The 21,363-nt window shown below is 45.0% G+C and overlaps 1 long non-coding RNA gene and 1 pseudogene across 1 annotated transcript; one reads left to right on the top strand and one right to left on the bottom strand.

Annotated features, from left to right (window-relative positions):
• Positions 1 to 215: 215 nt before the first annotated feature.
• LOC136488478 (probable plastid-lipid-associated protein 13, chloroplastic) lies at positions 216 to 3,550 on the bottom strand (annotated as a pseudogene).
• Positions 3,551 to 19,446: 15,896 nt separating this feature from the next.
• On the top strand, positions 19,447 to 19,856 carry LOC136487413 (uncharacterized). Its single transcript, XR_010767245.1, has 3 exons — positions 19,447 to 19,576; positions 19,654 to 19,739; positions 19,815 to 19,856. It is a non-coding gene; the product is annotated as an uncharacterized lncRNA (long non-coding RNA).
• The last annotated feature ends 1,507 nt before the right edge of the window (positions 19,857 to 21,363 follow it).

The following is a 21,363-nucleotide window of genomic DNA, read 5'->3' on the forward strand; positions in this document are numbered from 1 at the left end:
CTGCCGCCCCTACAAAATCGATTTGTAGGGGCGGTTGGTACTGTAGCCGCCCCTACAAATCGATTTATAGGGGCGGTCTGGGAACACCAGCTGCCCCTACAAATCGATTTGTAGGAGCGGCTACAGTACCAACCACCCCTATAAATCATTTTTCCGCCAAAAAAAATAAATTTACAATTCAAATTCGACGGAAGGGCTGCTTAGCATACAATTATTCATCTTAGCACTTTCACAAAGACATGAAAATGATACTGAGATACATGGAAGGGCCGCTCAAACTCTTGTTGTTGAAGTGCTATAGCTAGCTCCAGATCAGAGCTGCAAGCATAGGAGGGCCAATGTGGTAGCGTTAGAATTTAGATAACACATGCAAAGTGACTCAGGAGTGCACATCTATGATGATTTAGCACGTTGAGCACATTCAAAATCACAGTAAGGCATATATTGGTCATTCAAGTACATGCTAAGCCGACAGTCCAATACACAATGACAGAAAACCATCAAATAGTCGAAGTTCAAGAAAGTTATTGCGCTTGGTTAACAGCAACAATCAACAGATCAGAAAAGAAACTATAGCTTCAACTAGCATATCATTTATAGCCCTACTGACGGACATTTTCTGCACGGTACCATTCATACAAGATTCACATGGTTGCTGAAATCCAAATTAGGAATGTTGTACACACACAACAATAAAGCACATTGAGAAAAACAGGTAGGAAGAACATACTTTCCAAAAGTGTTGTCAAATTGAGCAAGATAATCCTGTGAACAAAGATAAATTTGAACTAGTTAACATTAATGTACCTAATAACAACTATAGCAGTTTATTGATGTTATACATACAGTAGTACTCATCATAGCTTGTTGTTCATTCCATGAATCATTTCTTGGAGTTTCAGCCTTACAGGGTGTGAAGTTGCTGGTAAGAAAAACCCCATCTCCATTCACCTAATGATTGTCAGTTGAGAATGAAAAAGATCAGTAAAGATTTTGATCTCAAGCGAGAATTAAAATAATCACAGGAGTTAACAAACCTCATCCAACCTTTGCCATACCAAATCAGTTTGGCTTATAAAACCTTAATCAGTTGCTAGGAGATATAGACTTCCGTTGTACTGTAGAATAAATATACATAAGAAATAAAGACAGCTCCAGTTCAAGTACTCAAATTATGGAAGAAGACACAAAGCTCACTTTCGTTAAGTCCCTCTTGTAACCAGAAGAGACTACGACAATGAAATTTGACAATGTGATAAATGAGAATACAATTGAGAACATGTATTTAAACCATAGATTATTAGAAATATACCCATAGACAGTCAGCTGGTTAGCAGTGGTCTGCAGAAAATTATCAATCAGCTCCCCTGAAAATAAATCAATTTAAGTGTGAAGCCAAATATAGTAATTCTTGCATTGTACAAAGAGATTCACGCATGTACAAAAGTCAATAACAAAAAAAAATCTCACATTGATGTTATGTGGCCTTGTCATCCACAGAAGGGCTGCTTTCCCAGTCTTGTCAGCCTGCTCAGCAAGAACCACCTCCCCCTCATACTAATCTACTATAGTCCAACACTCCAACTCCAATCCGATACAACCAAGCAAATCAAAACGTAAATGAAATGACTGTTAAATTTACATGTAAAAAAGGAATGTCACTTTTAAAAAATCATAAAAGGTTTTTTTACGACCCTATAAACAATTGAATCCCTCCCAATATTAGGACCGATTTGTTTCCTAACCCTGAGAGTAAGCCAAAGAAGCATTCCTCAACTGCCAATGTTAACATGTTCCTCAACAATTTAATATTTTGGCAAATAAGTTGGCAAGAATCCATTGACAAAAAGAATTCATATAACAAAATCAGTAGTCTCTTTATCTAAGCAGGCAATACGACCTCAGAAACTAGAAGCGTGTGTGCCTAGTATATATAGTTCCAGCAATGATAGTATTCTAACTAGCATATTGCTACAAGAGTGTGAAGCCCTGCATACTTACCAAGTGACACTTTAAGCCCCACTGAAACAACAGGGCTAGGAAGTTGTTGTAGAGCTCATGCAGTTTGGCCAAGCAAGCCCTTTAACTGTTCAGGCAATGATTCTTCATTGATTCTGGGAATCTCTATAAGGCCCTCAACGTATTCCTCTTTCATTCTGATGGGGCCCTCAACAGACAATTGAGTTGTCAGTAGGAACTTGCTTTGTATCTGGAAACATAAAAAAGGAAGTTGCTAAATAGTGAGAATGGCAGTGCAACAATAAAATAATCCCTAATCACACAGAAACATTCAGCTTGCAGATAATACAGATACTAATGTGTACTAATTTCAAAAAAAATATACAGATACAAACGACCTGCTAATAAATGACTTCAGCATAATTATGAAGTATCCTCAGCTTATGGAAGCTTTTGCGCACAATCTGTTACTAACACAGATATAGACACAGACTGGTTTTATTATAAAAGGTGAATCCTACATATTGTAACTTGTAAGCGATACTGACTTGCCAGGCACATAAATGTCATATAGAACCAATATACTTAAGAATCAAAGATGGATCCCATAAACTATGCAAAAATAGTAGGTACACTCCTAAAATCTTCTGGCATTACCGTATTTAGAAACTTGAGGCTAGATGAGAGCTTGGAGTATCCATCCTTGATCGACACATCAAGTCTTGTAAAGTGTGCAACAGCTGTAGGTGACCTCCTTCAAATTAGAACACAAATGAATTCAAGTCAAATGAAATATTGAAATTATAACTTGCACCCAACAAACAGCGACAGGGACATACTCAAACAAAAGACGGGCCGCAAATGCTCCAGGACTGCTATCACCAAACCATTCAAAGTCCCATCGAATTTCCAGAAACGGCGACCTGCAAAGTAAATAGAAGGAATTCAAGTTAATGTAATATGCTTACACAGAAAAGCTTTTTTGGTCAGAATGAAAGAAAGTTCATCTCATCTTAGTGCTAAATCATAGGGTTACTATGAAAATTATCTCAAGCAAGATACAGCACATAATACGTTTTTTGTTAGCCATAACACTTACGTTGTGGGGCATGTGGTGTCGGATTCAGGCGTTCAAGTCCAACAATTCGCTCATTGACATCGATCCTCTGCATCTCAGTAGTCTTCCCGCTGACCAAGGCCTCAAAACCCCCAGCATCTTTAAACTGAAATTGGTAAGAAGAAATTCACATACCCTAGTTGAGAAATGCCTCAAAAGTTCAGTATCAACTAGCTGTCATTTCACAAGTCAGACACACAATCATGGAAAAATATCATTTCCATGCTGAGATTGTGGAGAGAAAAAATCAAAGTGAAATTTAGATTAAAATTGCAGGTTAGAATTTGACAGTATCGCCTACAATTTGGTATGGTGTGGGGACAAGAGCCTCCCGCAGGCACCGCACAGGAAGGTCAGCAAGTAGTACTAGGCGAGGGACTGAGAAAAGCAGAGGAAGAGCAAGAGCTCACGGCGAGGAGCAGGGACTCCTTGGCGGAGAGGCGCTCCATCTCGCGGGCGTAGCTGGCGGCGGTGCCCCCCCTGGAAAGTCTGGGCCGGGGCTCTGCAGCGCCTCGCGGACTAGCGGGGACGACGGGGCGAGAGCTAGTTCTCTAGATCCGATACGCAGCAGCTTTGTAGGAGGTGACCTCGCCGGATCTAGGGGCGTGCCACCGAGGTCGCCTAGCCTCCTTGGCGACGCTAGCGAAGGTGAGGCCATGGAGGGCCTCTCTAAATCAACCTAGCTTCGTGGGAGCCGGTCCCTTACCGGATCTGGCTGCCGTTGGACTCACGAGCCACCATGCCTAGATCTCGGCCTCCGTGGAGCCGTCGTGGTTGGGGGATGGGAGGGATGGTGGCGGCGGAGGAGGAAGAGGGGAGGTGCGGCGGCGGCGTAGGTGTAGGGGAGGAAGAGACGGCGGAGGTGGCGATGGCGGGGATGAGAGAGAGAGAGAGGGGGGGAAGGATCAGAGGGGAACGGGACCGGGCCGGGGACTGGGGACTGAGGACTAGGAGATATTTGTTGTACAAGTGATTTATAGGGACGGCTGGTGATTGAGCCGCCCCTACAAATCGTAACACTGGGGGCGGCTGGTGAGTGAGCCGGCTCAACAAATCGACCCTATTTGTAGGGGCGGCTCGTATTATTAGCCATCCCTACTGTGCCATTTGTAGGGGCGGCTGGTCTAATGGCTTCCTAGCACGCCACTGTAGGGGCGGCTCCATCACCAGCGGCCCCTACAAAAAATTTATCCCATTGCTACAAACCGTTTTTTCACGTAGTGAAATGTTCTATATCAAAGTTGGAGTGCTCGACGAGTTCTAAAACTTCATAGTTAAAAAGTTTTCTCATTTAAGATTGTTTATGAGCTAAAATATTGATCATAAGATTCATACATATTAGTACAAATAGACAGCATCATAGCACTTGACACATGTGATTGCATGGTGTGTGGAAGAGGATGGATCACGCGAGGGAGAGGTTGTGGGTTCGAATCCGGGTGTAGGCATTTATTCAAAACAAGTGAAAAATAAATCATGTGAGCTGTGGACGGTCGGCCGATCCTCAGCCCTTCGAGCTATATTAAAAATAGTTTTTCTTATTTTTTTAGACTCTAAATGATTTTAAAAAATTTGAAAATTTTTCAGAGGCGGTTGACTTAAGAGAACTGCCTCTAAAAATCAAATTTTAGAGGCGGTTTTAAAACCGCCTATGAAAATCAATTATTTTACGATCATTGGCATAGTAGCGGTTTTAAAACCGTCTCTGAATATCACTTTTGACCATCTCTAAAAATCTTTTATGTAGTAGTGATACTTGCGCGAGGCCCTCAAACTCCAAACGAAGTGCCTACTTTCTCTTCCTTGTCGTGGTCCCATCTTTCTCTTTCTTCTTCTTTCCAAACTCAACCTCAATGCCCTTCACCATGTCAAACACCTTTTGCCCGTACCTAGTGTTTTCTAGCTTGTCAATTTGCGGCTCGTCCTTGTTGTCGAAGTACTTTTTTCATCGTAGTTGTTCGGTACCTATGCTATCTGACGAGGAATCGCCTATGCCTCATGTATACCATCTTCTTGGATGCATTAAGGTAAGTATAGCAAGTACCGTCAATGCAAACTACGCAGCTAGTCTTCCCTTTGATCTGCCCCGATAGTGAAAAAGACCATGGTAAGTGGTGACGGTGACAGACATGATGGCTTTTAGAGTGAACTCCTTTAGGGACGCATCCATCATATTGACCCCTTCTTCCCATACTTTCTTCATGTCCTCCATGAATGGCTCTAGGAACACATCTATATCATTGTCGGGCTGCTTCGGTCCAGAAATAAGCATGGTCAGCAAAAGATACATGTGCTTCTAACATAACCAGGGAGGTTTGTTGTAGATGGTGAGGATGACTGGCAAGTGTTGTGCGAGCTGCTGAGGTCACCTAACGGATTCATCTTGTCGGTACTCAGCACGAACTTGACGTTCCTCGCCTCGTTGCTGAACTCTGGGAACTTAGCGTTGAAATGCTTCCACTGCTGGCCATCAGCTGGGAGTCGTAGCTTGCCATTGTCCTTTGTGCGATCATCAAATGCATGCTAGGACATTAGCTTGGCATCCTCGGGGTTCTCAAATATAGCACGTAGGCGATCAATCACGGGCTGGTACCACATCGATAGGGCAGGACTTTCCTCTATGTGCAACCCTCTTCTTCCTCGTTGTCACACCCAATTTTAAGAACAAAAGAGGATGTATAAAAGTCTTATGTGCACCCTAGGAACGGTTGCACACATAAGTGGACAAATTGTGAATTGTACCAACACAATGTTTATTACATAGCGAATAAATATTCAACACATAGTCTCAAACATAGATATAATAGCTACTAAGCTAACTCTCTTGCGGAAGCTCCAATAGGGACGTCAACTAGTGAACACCAAGCCTAATACTCATCACGATAATCTTCAATCCAATCTCGATCTGTTACCCATCCGGGATTTTTCCAACATAAAAGATAAAGCAGGGCATAAGTACATGTCGTACTTAACAAGATAACTAAGGGTTCATGAGGCTCAAATAGCTGACACTAGTTTACTGCGGTTAGCATTTAAGTCATCATCAAGTTTAGCATTTATTAACATCAAGGTAGCAATAATCCCATAACACATGATCAATGAACATGAATAATCAATGTCTTAAACAAACATAAACGATCATCTTAACAAGTAAAAGTCATTATCCCTTAATGTAAGTGTTCCAAGGTCACTTGTATCCGTGAGCATGGCTAGTATACCAGATTGTTAACTCTGCGCAGAGGTGTACACTTTCACTGTGAGTCATGTTTCCCAAATGAGTGGGTGGATCAATCCCAAAACACCGAGAACCATATAAAGCCACCCAAGAGCTCATCTAACCGGCCAGGGCTGTAGGGTCATCAGATATAGGAACCCCCCTTCCAAAAAAAGTAAAAGGCCACTTCCAAAGCTAGGCTCAACAGGATAGAGGTTGTCCTATACCCAACTCGTAGACCTCTAACCAGCTAGAAAAGGATTTCTCAAATAACTAGAGCCAGAGCCATATAGCCCTCACAGCTGTACGTTAATCTCGGATAATCAGTTACAAGACAAGCCCTTCTGTTGCTAAAAAGTCATCTTGTTTATGTTTAGAGCATATTCATTAATCAAGTTTCAAGATCATGATTATTGCGCTAGCAAAGTTACTACCCAAATGCAAACCTCCCAAGGTGACAAGGTATAAGGTATTCAATTGCTAAGGCATCCTATCAAGGGTAACAAGGAAGACACATGCATATGTATTTTAGTTAGCATCATGAATAGGACAACAAGGATGGTCCTTAGCTATACTTGCCTTGATCAGAGTTCTCCTGAAAGTCTTGCTGGTCTTGCTGGTCGTAGAAGTTCTCTTGATCACCAACATAAACCTCATCGTCTGAACTCGATCAACATCACCAAGCAGCAACATACAATCATCCGAGCAATCATACATGAGGCAAACAAATAAATTTAATTAAACAGTACACCAATAGAGACAAACAGTTTTGAAAAGTTCATAAAACTATTCTATACGTCGCCACGATCACACAGACGCGAAGATCACAAAAAACGGAGTTACAACGAGAAAGTTAGGATTAAAACAAGTTTCCCTATGAAAGAAATAGATTAAATCTAAACTTGAAATTTAAAGTTCAAAAACATGGTGACAAACTATATGAACAGATAGATCTCGAAAAGATGAATCTAACGCAAGTTGAACAGTCCAATTTGGAGTTAAAACGAATAAGTTATGAGCAATTAAAGGTAGTGGCAAAACTGTAATTAGATGGAACTTGATTTTGAATCTGTTAAACAAAAAATACGTTTTCCAAAAGAGAAAGCGTATTCAATGGAATCCGCTTTGGACTGCGGGTTCAACATCTAAAGAACCCAGGGGCTCTTTAGCCAAAAGGCCAACTGAAGGGGTACGGTGCGTTTCGGACCGTTGGATCCAATCCGAACGGACCAGATTAGATCGGGAGGGAGGGGCGGCGCTGCCAACCGGAGAAGAAGGCCAGCGCGGCGGCGCAACATGGCCGGCGGTGAGGTTCTTGCCGGTGCTGCCGGTTCAGGCGATTCCGGCCACCATTTGGCACGGGACCGGGTCCATTCGAACGAGGAGCTCGACGCGGACTCACCTAGCTAGGTGATGGAGGCGGATGGCAGTCACCGATGGCGTGTGGCTCAATGCGGTGGCGATGGAGCTCCTGTGCACGGGGAAGACACGAAATAAGTGAAATTGTACCAAAGAAAAACTCGGGAAGACTCACGGAATCAAGGCGAACTTGTTTGCGTGCTTACAGGGACGAGAAGGATGACGGTTACGGCGAATTGCGAGCTTGGGCGGCGGCCTAGGGTTTTGGCTCGCGAGGAGAGCTCGGGCGAGGGTGGCGCATCGCTAGGGCTCGGGAAAATAGATCATGGGCGCGGCGACTCGGCCTTTATAGGGGCAGGACGTGGCGTGGACGCCCAGGCACGTGGATAGACGCTCGGTCGGTGTCCGGTTTGACACCGAGCCGGAGGAGGAAGATGAGGTGCGGGCCCCAGCTATCGGCGGCACAAAGAGGAAGGAGGTGGGCTACTGCCGCTGGCGCTCGTGGGCTAGGCTGGCCTGTGGCCCAAGAAGGAGGAGGAATAGGCCTGCTCAGCATGATGAGCTGGGCTCGGCTACCTGCTGGGCCAAAAGCCAAGAGAGTGAGAGAGGTGAGGTTTTATCCTTTTCTTTTTATTTTCTAGAATTTGAATCAACCTTTTCAAAAGGAAATTGAAACTCTTTTCAAAAGCTACAAAAACCAGTCAAACATAATAAAATATGCATCAGCATGTATGCAGCAACCTGTTCCTAAGCTTAGGATAAATTTTAGTTTCACAAAGTTATTTATTTTACTTTATTGACATGCTCACAAAATTGCACTAAAAATCAATTTCAGCTATTTTAAAATGGTGCAAAATTTTGGGTGTTACAAATCTACCCCCCTTAAGAGAATCTCATCCTCGAGATTAGGCTGTGCTTACTCAAACAACTGTGGGTATGTCTTTCTCAAATCATCTTCTCTTTCCCAAGTTGCCTCTGCTTCCGAATACCGATTCCACTGAACCCTGCACATCCTAATTGTTCTGCTTCTCGTAACTTTCTCAGCTATATCCAAAATCTTAATTGGAAACTCCTCATATGTCAGATCATCCTTAATAGCAAGTTCCTCTAATGGTATTTGCTCCTCAGGCACACGCAAACACTTCTTAAGTTGAGACACATGGAACACATCATGGACACCAGACAGGCTCTCAGGCAATTCTAACTGATAAGCCACTTCTCCACATCTCTTTAAAACTTTAAACGGACCAACATACCTTGGGGCTAGTTTACCTTTCATGTTGAACCTTTTCACACTTCTCATAGGTGATACTTTTAAATAGACATAATCTCCTTCTTCGAATACCAAGTCTCTTCTTCGATTATCTGCATAGCTCTTCTGACGGGTTTGTGCCACTCTCAGGTTCTCTCTAATCTTTCTCACCTGCTCTTCAGTGTTTCTAAGCACATCTGGTCCAAACACTTGACTTTCACCTGTTTGATTCCAAAACAAGGGTGTTCTACACTTACGCCCATATAAAGCTTCAAACGGTGACATCTTGAGACTCTGTTGATAGCTGTTGTTGTATGAGAACTCTGCATAACACAAACTCTTATCCCAACTAGTACCATGCTGCAACGCACATGCTCTCAACATGTCTTCTAAAATCTAATTAAGTCTCTCTGTCTATCCATCAGTCTGAGGATGGTAGGCTGTGCTAAAATTCAACTTTGTACCCAGCGAAGTGTGTACCTGTTTCCAAAAATGAGAAGTGAACTGCGAACCTCTATCAGACACAATCTTCTTTGGAACACCATGCAAACTCACTATCCTTTCCATGTATAGTTCTGCTAACTTTGGTCCTCTATAAGTGGTCTTGACAGGTAAGAAGTGAGCAACTTTAGTCAAACGATCCAAAATCACCCATATTGAATCATAACCTTTCTGAGTACGTGGTAACCCCACTATGAAGTCCATTCCAACTTCTCCCCACTTCCACTCAGGTATCTTCATAGGTTGCAACAATCCTACAGGTTGCTGATGCTCAGCTTTCACTCTCTGACAAGTATCACATATAGCAACATACTCAGCTACATCTTTCTTCAGACCATACCACCAATACTTCTCTTTAAGATCCAGATACATCTTAGTACTGCCAGGATGGATAGAATAAGTTGAATCATGTGCTTCACATAGAATTGCATCACGAATGGCTTTCACTTCAGGCACACAGATTCTTTTTCCAAACCATAGGGTCCCATTCTCATCTATGATGAAACCTGGAGCTTTCCCAAGCGCTACATTACCTGCTATCTCCCTTAGTTTCTCATCCTCCAACTGACCCTTATGTATCTCAAGCTCTAGTGTAGGTGTCACTTCTATCTCCATAGCATTATAAGCAATACCAAGGTTCAAGTGCTAAAGCTCTTCCCATAAATCCTTTGGCACAGGCGCCATCTCAAGCTCATTGGCATACCTCTTCCTACTAAGTGCATCAGCCACAACATTCGCTTTACTAGGATGATAGTGCACCTCCAGATCATAATCCTTGATCAGTTCCAACCAACGACGTTGTCTCAAATTCAGATCCGTCTGAGTGAATATGTACTTCAAACTCTTATGATCGGTAAAGATATCACTCTTATGCCCAATCAGATAGTGTCTCCATATTTTTAATGCATGAACCACAGCTACTAACTCCAAATCATGAGTAGGATAATTCAACTCATGTTTCCTCAGCTGTCTAGATGCATAAGCAACAACTCTACCCTCTTGCATAAGAACACATCCCAATCCTTGACGAGACACATCACAATAGATAGAGAACTTCTTATTTAGATCAGGCAAAATCAGCACTGGCGCTGTTGTCAACCGCTTCTTTAATTCTTCAAAACTAGCTTAACACTTACTAGACCACTCAAACTTAGCATTCTTCTCTAACAGGGCTGTCATGGGTTTAGCAAGCTTGGAGAAACCTTCAATGAACCTTCGATAATAACCAGCTAAACCGAGAGAGCTACGGATCTCACTTACATCAGTAGGTGGCTTCCAATTCAGTACATCCTTCACCTTGCCTGGATCCACTGCTATGCCACCATTAGAAACCACATGTCCAAGAAAAGAGACTTCTCTTAACTAGAATTCACACTTACTCCGCTTAGCATACAGCTTATGCTCTCTAAGCTTCTACAGCACCAACCTCAGATGTTCAGCATGATCATCTTCAGTCTTAGAGAATACCAATATATCATCAATGAATACTACCACAAACTTATCATGATACTCCATAAACACCTTATTCATCATATACATAAAGTAGGTAGGTGCATTGGTCAAACCAAACGACATAACTGTATACTCATATAACCCATACCTCGTAGTGAAAGCTGTTTTTGGTATATCAGTATTCCGAATCTTCAACTGATGATAACCAGAACGCAGATCAATCTTAGAAAACACACAAGCACCTCTCAACTGGTCAAACAAGTCATCAATTCTAGGCAACGGATACTTGTTCTTGATGGTTACCTCATTAAGAGATCAATAATCCACACACATACGCTGTGTTCCATCCTTCTTGTCAACAAAGATCACAGGCGCTCCCCAAGGTGATGCACTAGGACGAATGAAACCTTTATCTGACAACTCTTTCAATTGTTTCTTAAGTTCTTCTAATTCGTTAACCCCCATTCTATATGGTCTCTTAGCTATAGGTGCGGTATCAGGTAATAATTCAATTATAAACTCAATATCACGGTCAGGTGGCATACCTGGCAAATCATCGGGGAAGACATCTGGAAACTCCTCCACAACACGGTCCTAGGGATTAGCATCATCATCTAGTTGATTCACTATAGCTGTTGGTGGTGGTTGCACTGTCACGCCAACACTGATTCGATCTCCCTTTGGTGTTGACACTACTACAACTCTCTCCTGACACTGAATCATAGCTCGGTGTTCTTTCATCCAATCCATACCTAGAATCACATCGATCCCAAAAGTTCTCAACACAATAGGACTGACTGTGAAGTCTACCCCCCTTAAGGTAAGACTTGCTGAAGGGCAACAATGTGCAGCAGGTATTGATCCCCCTGGTGAATTTACTAGCATTTGGGTCTTCATTGCAATTAAAGGTATGCTATGTGTTCTAACAAATGCTTGTGAAATAAAGGAATGCGAAGCTCCAGAGTCAAAAAGAACATTAGCGAGGATAGAGTTGATGTTGAACGTACCCATCATAACTTCTGGTGCTCCAACCACAGTCTCAGGCGCCACATGGTTCACTCTTCCAGTGTTGTACGCGGGCTTCTGGTTGCTATTCTGCTTCTGAGGTGTCTGTTGATTCGGCTTCTGGGGGCAATGGTTAGCATAGTGTCCCACATCTCCACACCGGAAACACCTATTGGGAGTACTAGGTGCACTACTCTTCATCGGGGTACTATTGGGCGTTCCCTGGCGTGGAGTTTGATTGCCCATTTGCTGCGGGGTACGCTGGTTCCAATTCTGCTGTTGGTTCTGAGAGCGTTGTGGAAACTGACCACGGTTCCACTGACTAACTGGACCTTGATACCTCTGCTGATTATTATAGCGCGGGCGTGTGTTGCTTCCGGAGACCTATCCCTTCATCTTTCTCTTCCTATCCCTCTCCAATCGCATATTGTCAAGCACAATAGCGCGATTCACCAACTGCTGGAAATTAGCATATGTGTTACCAGCCAACTACAACCTGAGATCATAGTAAATTCCCTTGAGGAAGAGACGTTGCTTGTCTGCATCCTCCCTCATGTCATTAGGAGCATAGCGAGCCAACTGAGCAAACTTGTTGTGATACTCATTGACAGACATAGAACCCATCCTGAGAGATCTGAATTCCTCCTGCTTAAGCTCTATCAAACCATCTGGAATATGGTGTGCCTTGAAATCCCTCACAAATTCTAGCCAAGTGATAGCAGGAGCATTGTTGGGATGAGCAGACTGATATGACTCCCACCAAGTCTGAGCTGCTCCCTGAAGCTGTCCCGATGCATACAACACCTTTTGTTGATCATCACACTAAGCGATGTTGAGTTGTTTCCCCACTACGTGTAGCCAATCATCTGCCTCCAAGGGGTCAACGGCATGAGAGAAAACCAGAGGATGTCCTTGCATGAATTCCCTCCGCTTGTCTCTTGGTGGTGGAGGTGGTGGAGCACCTCTCCCACGTCCTCTACCTCTTCCACGGCCAGACATCTGTAATCCAACATGAAACATCACCAATATGTAAGAGATAAACAATTTCTGAAAATTTCTGGACGTGATGCAGAATCAGCAGGTCAGAAAAACTGTCATAACTAGAGTTCCAGATATCCAAATAAGATGATCTTTATACGGTTGGAAATCTTAAGAAATTATCTACAACTTTTATTTAGACCACATTTTCTGATTCTGACGTTACATTAATTAAAAACAGACCACAACAGAAAATGTCCTCAGATTCCAGACAGCACAAAAGTTCATATTGTGACAGTCATAACTCTCAGATACAAACAGATAAAAAGGTGATTCTTGTGCCATTGGAAAGACACAGAACTCTATATACTCCCAGAAAAATTTCATGACCATTGCTCGAACAGGTGAAAAGTTATAACCAAAACATCACTGACTGCTCCAGAAAACAGCAAGCAAGAGACAGGATAGACCAACCCAAATTATTTATTATAGCACTGTTAACCTTAATATTTTAGCTAAGGAACTCATGGACATCCCCACAAAGTTCCAACACTCATCACAAAGATCCAAATCACACATAAATCACAATAATAATCCAGCTAGCACACCATTAGTTCACAAACACTTAAAAGACTCGACACGACTCACGATACTAAAAACGTGCCTATTACAATGGTTTCATAAACTTAAGGGGCGGCGTTCTTCTTGGTGGAGGGCTCATCTAACTTCTCAAACAGCTTGGGACGGCCTAACTTAGCGTTAAGGCCATCGATCTTTTTCTGGTATTCTTTGATCATGTCTTATGCCTTCTTCAGCTCTCCTTTTAACGCTCCCACCTTATTTGTAAGTTCACGGTTTAACTCAACGGTGGCCTCAAGAGTCTTCGATCCTCTGCATCTCAGTAGTCTTCCCGCTGACCAAGGCCTCAAAATCCCCAGCATCTTTAAACTGAAATTGGTAAGAAGAAATTCACATACCCTAGTTGAGAAATGCCTCAAAAGTTCAGTATCAACTAGCTGTCATTTCACAAGTCGGACACACAATCATGGAAAAATATCATTTCCATGCTGAGATTGTGGAGAGAAAAAAATCAAAGTGAAATTTAGATTAAAATTGCAGGTTAGAATTTGACAGTATCGCCTACAATTTGGTACGGTGTGGGGACAAGAGCCTCCCGCAGGCACCGCACAGGAAGGTCAGCAAGTAGTATTAGGCGAGGGACTGAGAAGAGCAGAGGAAGAGCAAGAGCTCACGGCGAGGAGCAGGGACTCCTTGGCAGAGAGGCGCTCCATCTCGCGGGCGTAGCTGGCGGCGGCGCCCCCCTGGAAAGTCTGGGCCGTGGCTCTGCAGCGCCCCGTGGTGTAGCGGGGACGGCGGGGCGAGAGCTAGTTCTCTAGATCCGATACGCAGCAGCTTTGTAGGAGGCGGTCTCGCCGGATCTGGGGGCGTGCCACTGAGGTCGCCTAGCCTCCTTGGCGACGCCAGCAATGGTGAGGCCATGGAGGGCCTCTCTGAATCAACCGGACTTCGTGGGAGCCGGCCCCTTACCGGATCTGGCAGCCGCTGGACTCACGAGCCACCATGCCTAGATCTCGGCCTCCATGGAGCCGTCGTGGTTGGGGGATGGGGAGGGATGGTGGCGGCGGAGGAGGAAGAAGGGAGGTGCGGCGGCGGCGTAGGTGTAGGGGAGGAAGACACAGCGGAGGTGGCGACGGCGGGGTTGAGAGAGAGGGGGGGGAAGGATCAGAGGGGAATGGGACTGGGCCAGGGACTGGGGACTGTCGATGTTTCACCACCGATAGCCTGCCACGGGGATACCCGAGGCAGTATGTTCGGGCTTCAGCGTATGCGGAACTCGATGGTGAACGCGAGAGACAGTCGATTTATCCTGGTTTAGGCCCTCGACTATAGTCGAGTAACGACCCTACGTCCAGCCGGCGTTAGCCTCTGCGTTGGATTGATTATGAAGTATTGTGTACCATTGTTCTCCTCTCTTAGGAGCCCTGCCCTCCTTTATATAGTTAGGAGGCCAGAGTCCTAGTCGGTTTATAATGAGATTTCCTAGTAGGATTACTAAATAGTACTACTACTAAGATTACATGGGAAGAATCCTAGTTGGACTAGATCTTCTCTCTCCCTTGCAGGGTATCCTGTGGGTCCCGCATTGACAAGCCCCCGAGCACTTCATGGTTGAGCTCTGAAAGTCTTGTTTTGCTCCTTCAAGTCTTGTTGAGTAGGAACAAATGTCATCCGAGTGCTTTCTGGAGTGAAACCTTGTAGCGCTTCTTGGAGTGGTGAGTGCTTTTTTGAAGAAAAAGTACATCCATCTGGTTGTAGCCCCCGAGCTTCTTGCTATTTGGAACAAGGAGCTGGAGGATCTTGTCTTGAAGTTGCTCTGTTTGTTCGTTGAAGTTTTATCGAAAAGAACTCGAATATGGCTTGTTCCAGGTTCTTTTTGTCGGAATGTCTTGAAGTGGTCTGCGTTGAGGAAGTCTTTTGGTAACGTGCGCTTTTTCGAAGAAAAAGGGCACTCACTAAGTGTAGCCCCTGAGCCTCTTGCTATTTGGAACAAAAAGTTAGAGGGTCTTGAATCTTTATGTTGTTTGAAAATTTGTGTTCTGAAGTAGTCCCTGAGAGTTGGATTATGTCATCATTTGAGTAGTTTTGCGGCATCTTTCCAAAGCAGCCCTTTAGTCTTGGATTAAACCATCATCCGAGTAGTTTCGCAGCATGCAGCTTCCGAGCGTATATCCTTGTTGTTTTGTTCAGGAAGAACTCGGACGCGAGGTCTTGGCGTATTCTTTGATGGTCTGCTGTTGTCAGATGTAGTTGTATGGTGGTAGTTGAGTGTAAATGCCTTTTGTTCACGGGTTGTACTGTACTGGTATATTCTTCTGAATATGCCCGTCTTCGAGTACTGTTCCCTCTTGCCTGAGTCATCCATTATTGAGTCCTGTCTTTTCACTGTGTCCTTGGTTAGTCTTATTTCGTTGGTACTCCTAGTCCATGTGCGCCGCTCCTTTGATCTATAAATACTGTCCTAGAGTGCTTGTTTTCATCCATTGGACATTCTGTTGAAACCTTCGTGGTCATGAACATGGTAGTTTGTGAAGTAGAGCAGCCCCCGGGCACATTTTGTAGTTCCTATGTGTCTTGTCGTAGCTGGAGGAAGTCTTGTGATAGGGATTAGAGGTAGGCTAATCCCGCGGCAGTATTGTGCCAGGATGTACGTGGCGGTAGTTGGAGGAAGTCTTGTGATGTGGGCTTCGTTCCTTCATCCGGCAGTTCTGGGTTGATCCTCGTCACCTGTCTTGAGACTGTCCGGTGCAGATCAACACCATATCCAGCATCACATCGGTCTTGGGTAGACAGATGCCCGCCGGCCTTCTCTACTCCATGTTGTCTTGCCGTGCTGCCGATTTTCGCCTTGGGTGCACTGCGTCCGTCTTTTGAAGAAAACAGTGTAGCCGATGGTGGTTTGTCCTTCCGAGTAGCAATTTGGGACACGTAGTCGTTCCAGAGCCTAGCCGTGTCCGTGTTCCTCTTTGCTACTTTGCTTTTCGTGGTGCCAAGTTCGTTGGGTCTTGTAGGATTTGTAATCTTCTATTTTTGAAGTCGCTTGTAATGGAATGAATCTTGTCTTCTGAGTTGTCCTTTACTTTTCTGCTGTGATCCCTGTCATTCATGAGATTACCGAGTTCTTTCCTAAATAACCAGGTTCTTTTGTTCCTTGCGAGGTAGTTCTTTCTTTCTTCTTGGTTTGACGAGTTGTTCTTGTGGCGATCTGATAACCCTGCCGTGGTGCTGGACGGATAAGTCTGAAATCTGCCCGTTGGTTTGTACCATTGTGTGGATTTGTGCCCTCCGTCGTTTTAGCTGCATCGGTAAATGGACCATTGCGTTCTCACACTGTGTTTTAACGGGCCTTGTGGGCCGTTCTTATTACTAAGAAATCTATTTAAAGACCTTTTATCTTCCTTTCCTTTGCTGCCCAGCTCTTGCCTTTAAACCCTAGCTTTCAGAAATCCGCCGCCGTCATCGTCGCTGTCACCCGAGCTCCACCATCCTAGCTTCTTCTTCCCCAGTGCCTTTTTGCTTCTGCTAGTTCATGGGAAAAAAGAAAACCGCAAGCAAGTCCCAGGCGACCTTCATGGACGAGGAGTCATCCCTTTCTTTGATCGAAAACCAGGAATTCGTGGCCATGAGGGCTGCTCAGAAGGTTTGGCCGGCTCCAACAACAAGCGAAGATCAGCTGCACGAGCTCGTCAGCGATGGCTTGATCCAAAGCAAAGTCATCGCTGAATGGAGAGTTCTGGGCGAGCATCAGGTTCCAGCTCCGGGTCCTGGTGAGATTGTCCTCTTCGTTTCCTTTGTCCGCGTCGGACTTTGCCTTCCTGCTTTCGAATTCCTTCATCAGTTTCTTGGTTATTTTGGGGTTAGTCTGAACCATCTAACCCCTAATGCCGTTCTCCATCTTTCCGTTTTCGTTCATCTTTGTGAAGCTTTCCTTGGAATCCCTCCTTCTCTATCTCTTTTTGGCTTTTTCTTCCGTCTGAAACCCCAACCCCGCCGTGAAGAAACCAGCGTTCTTGGTGGTTGCGGGATTCAGTTTCGCCAGGGTCTTAAGATTATGTTTTTTGACTATGACCTGGTCGATTCTATAAAAGATTGGCGTGCCGAGTGGTTTTACGCTGTCAATTTGATCCCTTCCCTTGTCGTCCACTCTGGATCTGGTCCTGTGGTGAATGACCAATGGGACAAGAAACTTGAGTCACCTGCTGAGATTCAAGTGATCCAGCCACTCCTTGATAGGATTAGTATGCTGAAACAGCAGGGTTTAACCGGCTTCGGTATTGTTTCGAGCTTTCTTCATCGCCAAGTTCAGCCTTTGAAAGAGCGGGAGCACCTTGGCTTCGAGTATTCTGGGGCCGAGGATCCTTCACGCATGGTCCCAGCTCTTGAGCTGACCGGTGAGGAGGTACTCGAGCGTCTCCAGAAGATGTTGAAAGGAGTGAGCGTTATTCCTCCTGCTGTTTCCGAGTTCTCTGCCAACAACCCGCCCCGAGCTGTGAGTTGTCTATCTCTTTGTTTGGGTACTTTATGTACTCTCGCTGCATCCATTTTTGCTTATCTTTTCCTTGTCTTGGTGTTTTATCCTTTTTCGTAGGAGCTTGGGCAGAACTTTGTCGACCCAATCCCTCTTGACGTTCTCCCCGCTGCAGCGGAGATTGGGGAAAAACTTGCTGGAAATTCTGCAACTAGTAAGTCCCAAACCTCTACAGCCCTTCCTAGGGTTTCTTTCGGATTTGTTGATGTATATGAAGAATATGTTCCTCGTCTAGTCCCTCGCGGTCCTCGCAGTGTCCCAAAGAGGGGGCGAACGGATGGGTCTTCATCTGGCCTGCCTGTCTCCAAAAAGCCTCGCAAACCAAGTACTCCCTCAGGTACTCCAGTTGTTGCTAGCATGCTCTTAGGTGAGCACATTTAATACTCTTTGTTCCTTTGTTTTCCTGTTTCTCTCTTGAACCGAGTACTTTTTATTCTTTTTTCAGCAGGTGCTCTGGTTTCCTTGGCTGAGGAAGAGGAGGATGATGAAGTACCCCTCATCATGCGGCGGTGAGTTGTTTTTCATATTCCTGTTGCATTGAATTTCTCTTCTTTGTCTTGACTTTTAGTCTTGAACTTTTTTGAAGTAGTCGAACGTCGGGTATGAGTTCTTCTGAGGCTCCCGCGCCGACTTCTTCTGAAGCTCCGGTGTCAAGTTCTTTGGTAGCCTCAGTACCTAGCTCTACCGCTCCTCCAGTGCGGAGTTCTTCTGCGGCTCCAGCCCCGGCTTCTTCCGTGGCTCCGTTATCTGCTATCCCGCTCCCGTCGCCGGGTGGTGGGGATGTTTTCGCCATCGTGGTTCCCCCTACGAGGCCTTCTTTTGGTTTCGCGAAGAAGAAAGTGGTTGGGTGAGTAGATTCTGGCTTCATCTTTTTTGCTTTTATCTTCCTTCTTCTAGTTCTCACCGGTGCTTCCTTTTATCAATTTTCAGTGTTTCGTCTTCTTTCGTTTCTTCATCAACTTCTTCTTAGCCTTCTGTCGTGCCATTGAGTTCCAAGCCTCAGGACTCACAACATACTGTTGATGAAGTTGCTGCGGGGGCTCCGGAGCTGCCTGGCGAAGCTGCGGACTTGGCCGCCCCGGAGGTGACCGTAGCCGTCACGCTGGGTGCTTCTGAGGGTTTGGCTCCAGCTTCCCTGGAGGTTGCTTTGGTCATTCCTTCTTCGTCCCAGCCGGCCTCTCCTTCCCCTTCTCTTGCTTCCGGCGGTCCTTCTTTTTCCGGTGACGTGGTGCAATAGTTTGATGCCACCCATCGGTTATCGGAGCTGACCGCAGCCTGGGGGAGCTTGTCGACCCTTGCAACTTCTTTTGGTGAAAAACTCTAGGTAAGTTTTACTGCCACTCCTCTTTTGCATGCTCATTTTTCTTCTATCCTTACGCCTTGATTTCTCTTTGTCTCTTTTTGCTCAGTCTTTCTCTCGTGATCATTCTGGCTTCTTTTTCTCATCTGAAAATGAGAGAAAGTTGTCTTCTGAGGTGAATGCTCTGAAAGCCGATCTTGACCTCCTCCGGGCTGAGTTGGAGACGGAGCGTCAAATGCACCAAAAGGAAGAGAAGACCTTTCGTGCCCGGGTGGTAGAGACGGAGAAGCAGAGGGATGCCGTGGTGGAATCTGCGAAGAAAGAATGCAAAGGTGCCGCGGGTTCTGCTTGTTTCTTCTTGTATTTTGACTCCTTTTTTTGCTGACTTGTTTTTCGGTGTCTTGTCTAGCTCTCCGAGCTGAAAAGCAGAAGCTCTCGGAGAGTATCGATGAAATGAAGGCTCTTGTCTGCTCTAGTCATAACAAGGCTGAGGAGGTAATTACTCATGCTGAGGAAGAACTCGCCCTTGCTAAGCTGATTAGGCGTGGAGCTGACAGAGATCTTGTGCAGGCCCAAAGAACTATTGAAGACTTGTCCGGGAAGCTGGCGACGGCTACTAAAAATTGGAACATTTTGTGGAAATCTTTTCGTTCAGTAGCTGATGTTCTCTGGACTCCAGCGGATGACGGGCAATCTTGGGCTCAGTTCATTCCTCGGATTTCGGCTCGTTTCCAAGAGTTCGCGAAGAAGTGCGCTCAAGTATGTACCAAGAATGTGCTGGCCCAGGTCCGGGTTCTTGCTCTAGAGGCACCTCTGTCCAAGATAGCGGAGGAAGCTGATAGTCAAGAATACCTTGATGCCGTTGAGAGGATGGAGCCTAAGGTCGAAGATTTAGCCAGTAGGGTTGTAGACAGTCTTAATATTGATATTTCCCTTCCTGATGACGATGCCTGATCCAATTGACCAGCCTCTTGTAATATTATACTCCTCTTTAAATGAAGATTCTTTATTTTCGTTGATGTATTCTTTGCTCGGGTGTGGTTGGAGTTACTTGACTTGCTGAGTACTTCGTCCCATTTTCGTCTCTGCTCTGTAAACAACTATGTGCGTTATCCTGACGAAATCCCTTGATTCATCGAGTACTTTTCTTCTCTTCCTCTTTTGTGACCCATCGAGTGCTTTGTCCGCGCTATGCCTTGTTAGATGTAGATCTCTGTGTTGACAACCTTTCGTCTGCGCTATGTAAAACGACTCGGCATGGAATGTTGCTTTGACAAACTTCGGCATCCGAATGCTTTTTTGAGTGGCGCTTGTGCTTTTCTGAGGAACGTCGAGTACTTTTCTTCTCTTCCTCTTTTGTGACCCATTGAGTGCTTTGTCCGCGCTATGCCTTGTTAGATGTAGATCTCTGTGTTGACAACCTTTCGTCTGCGCTATGTAAAACGACTCGGCGTGGAATGTTGCTTTGACAAACTTCGGCATCCGAGTGCTTTTTTGAGTGGCGAAAGTATTCCTATCTAGATGTAGCCCCCGAGCCTCTTGCTTTTCGGAACAAAGAGCTGGAGGGTCTTTTGAAGCTCAATTTCGGTCGACTAGTTTTAGGTGTTAGCTTTTAGCTACCCTCGTCGACGGGCTCAAGCGTGTTTTCAGCTATTTTGCTCTCGGCCGGGATGCTCAGGCATGTTTTCAGCCATTTTGCTTTTGGTTTCGGGTGTTAGCTTTTAGCTACCCTCATCGGCGGGCTCAAACGTCTTTTCAGCTATTTTGCTCTCGGCCGGGATGCTCAGGCATGTTTTCAGCCATTTTGCTTTTTGTTTCGGGTGTTAGCTTTTAACTACCCTCATCGGCGGGCTCAAGCGTCTTTTCAGCTATTTTGCTCTCGGCCAGGATGCTCAGGCATGTTTTTAGCCATTTTGCTTTTTGTTTTGGGTGTTAGCTTTTAGCTACCCTCATCGGCGGGCTCAAGCGTCTTTTCAGCTATTTTGCTCTCGGTCGGGATGCTCAGGCATGTTTTCAGGCATGTTCTCAGCCATTTTGCTTTCTGTTTCGTGAAAACAACTTGTTGAAAGTCATGACAAGACATGTTGTGGATGAATATCATCTTTATTGATCATGAATA

Source organism: Miscanthus floridulus, chromosome 10, assembly GCF_019320115.1.
Source record: "Miscanthus floridulus cultivar M001 chromosome 10, ASM1932011v1, whole genome shotgun sequence".
NCBI lineage: Eukaryota > Viridiplantae > Streptophyta > Magnoliopsida > Poales > Poaceae > Miscanthus > Miscanthus floridulus.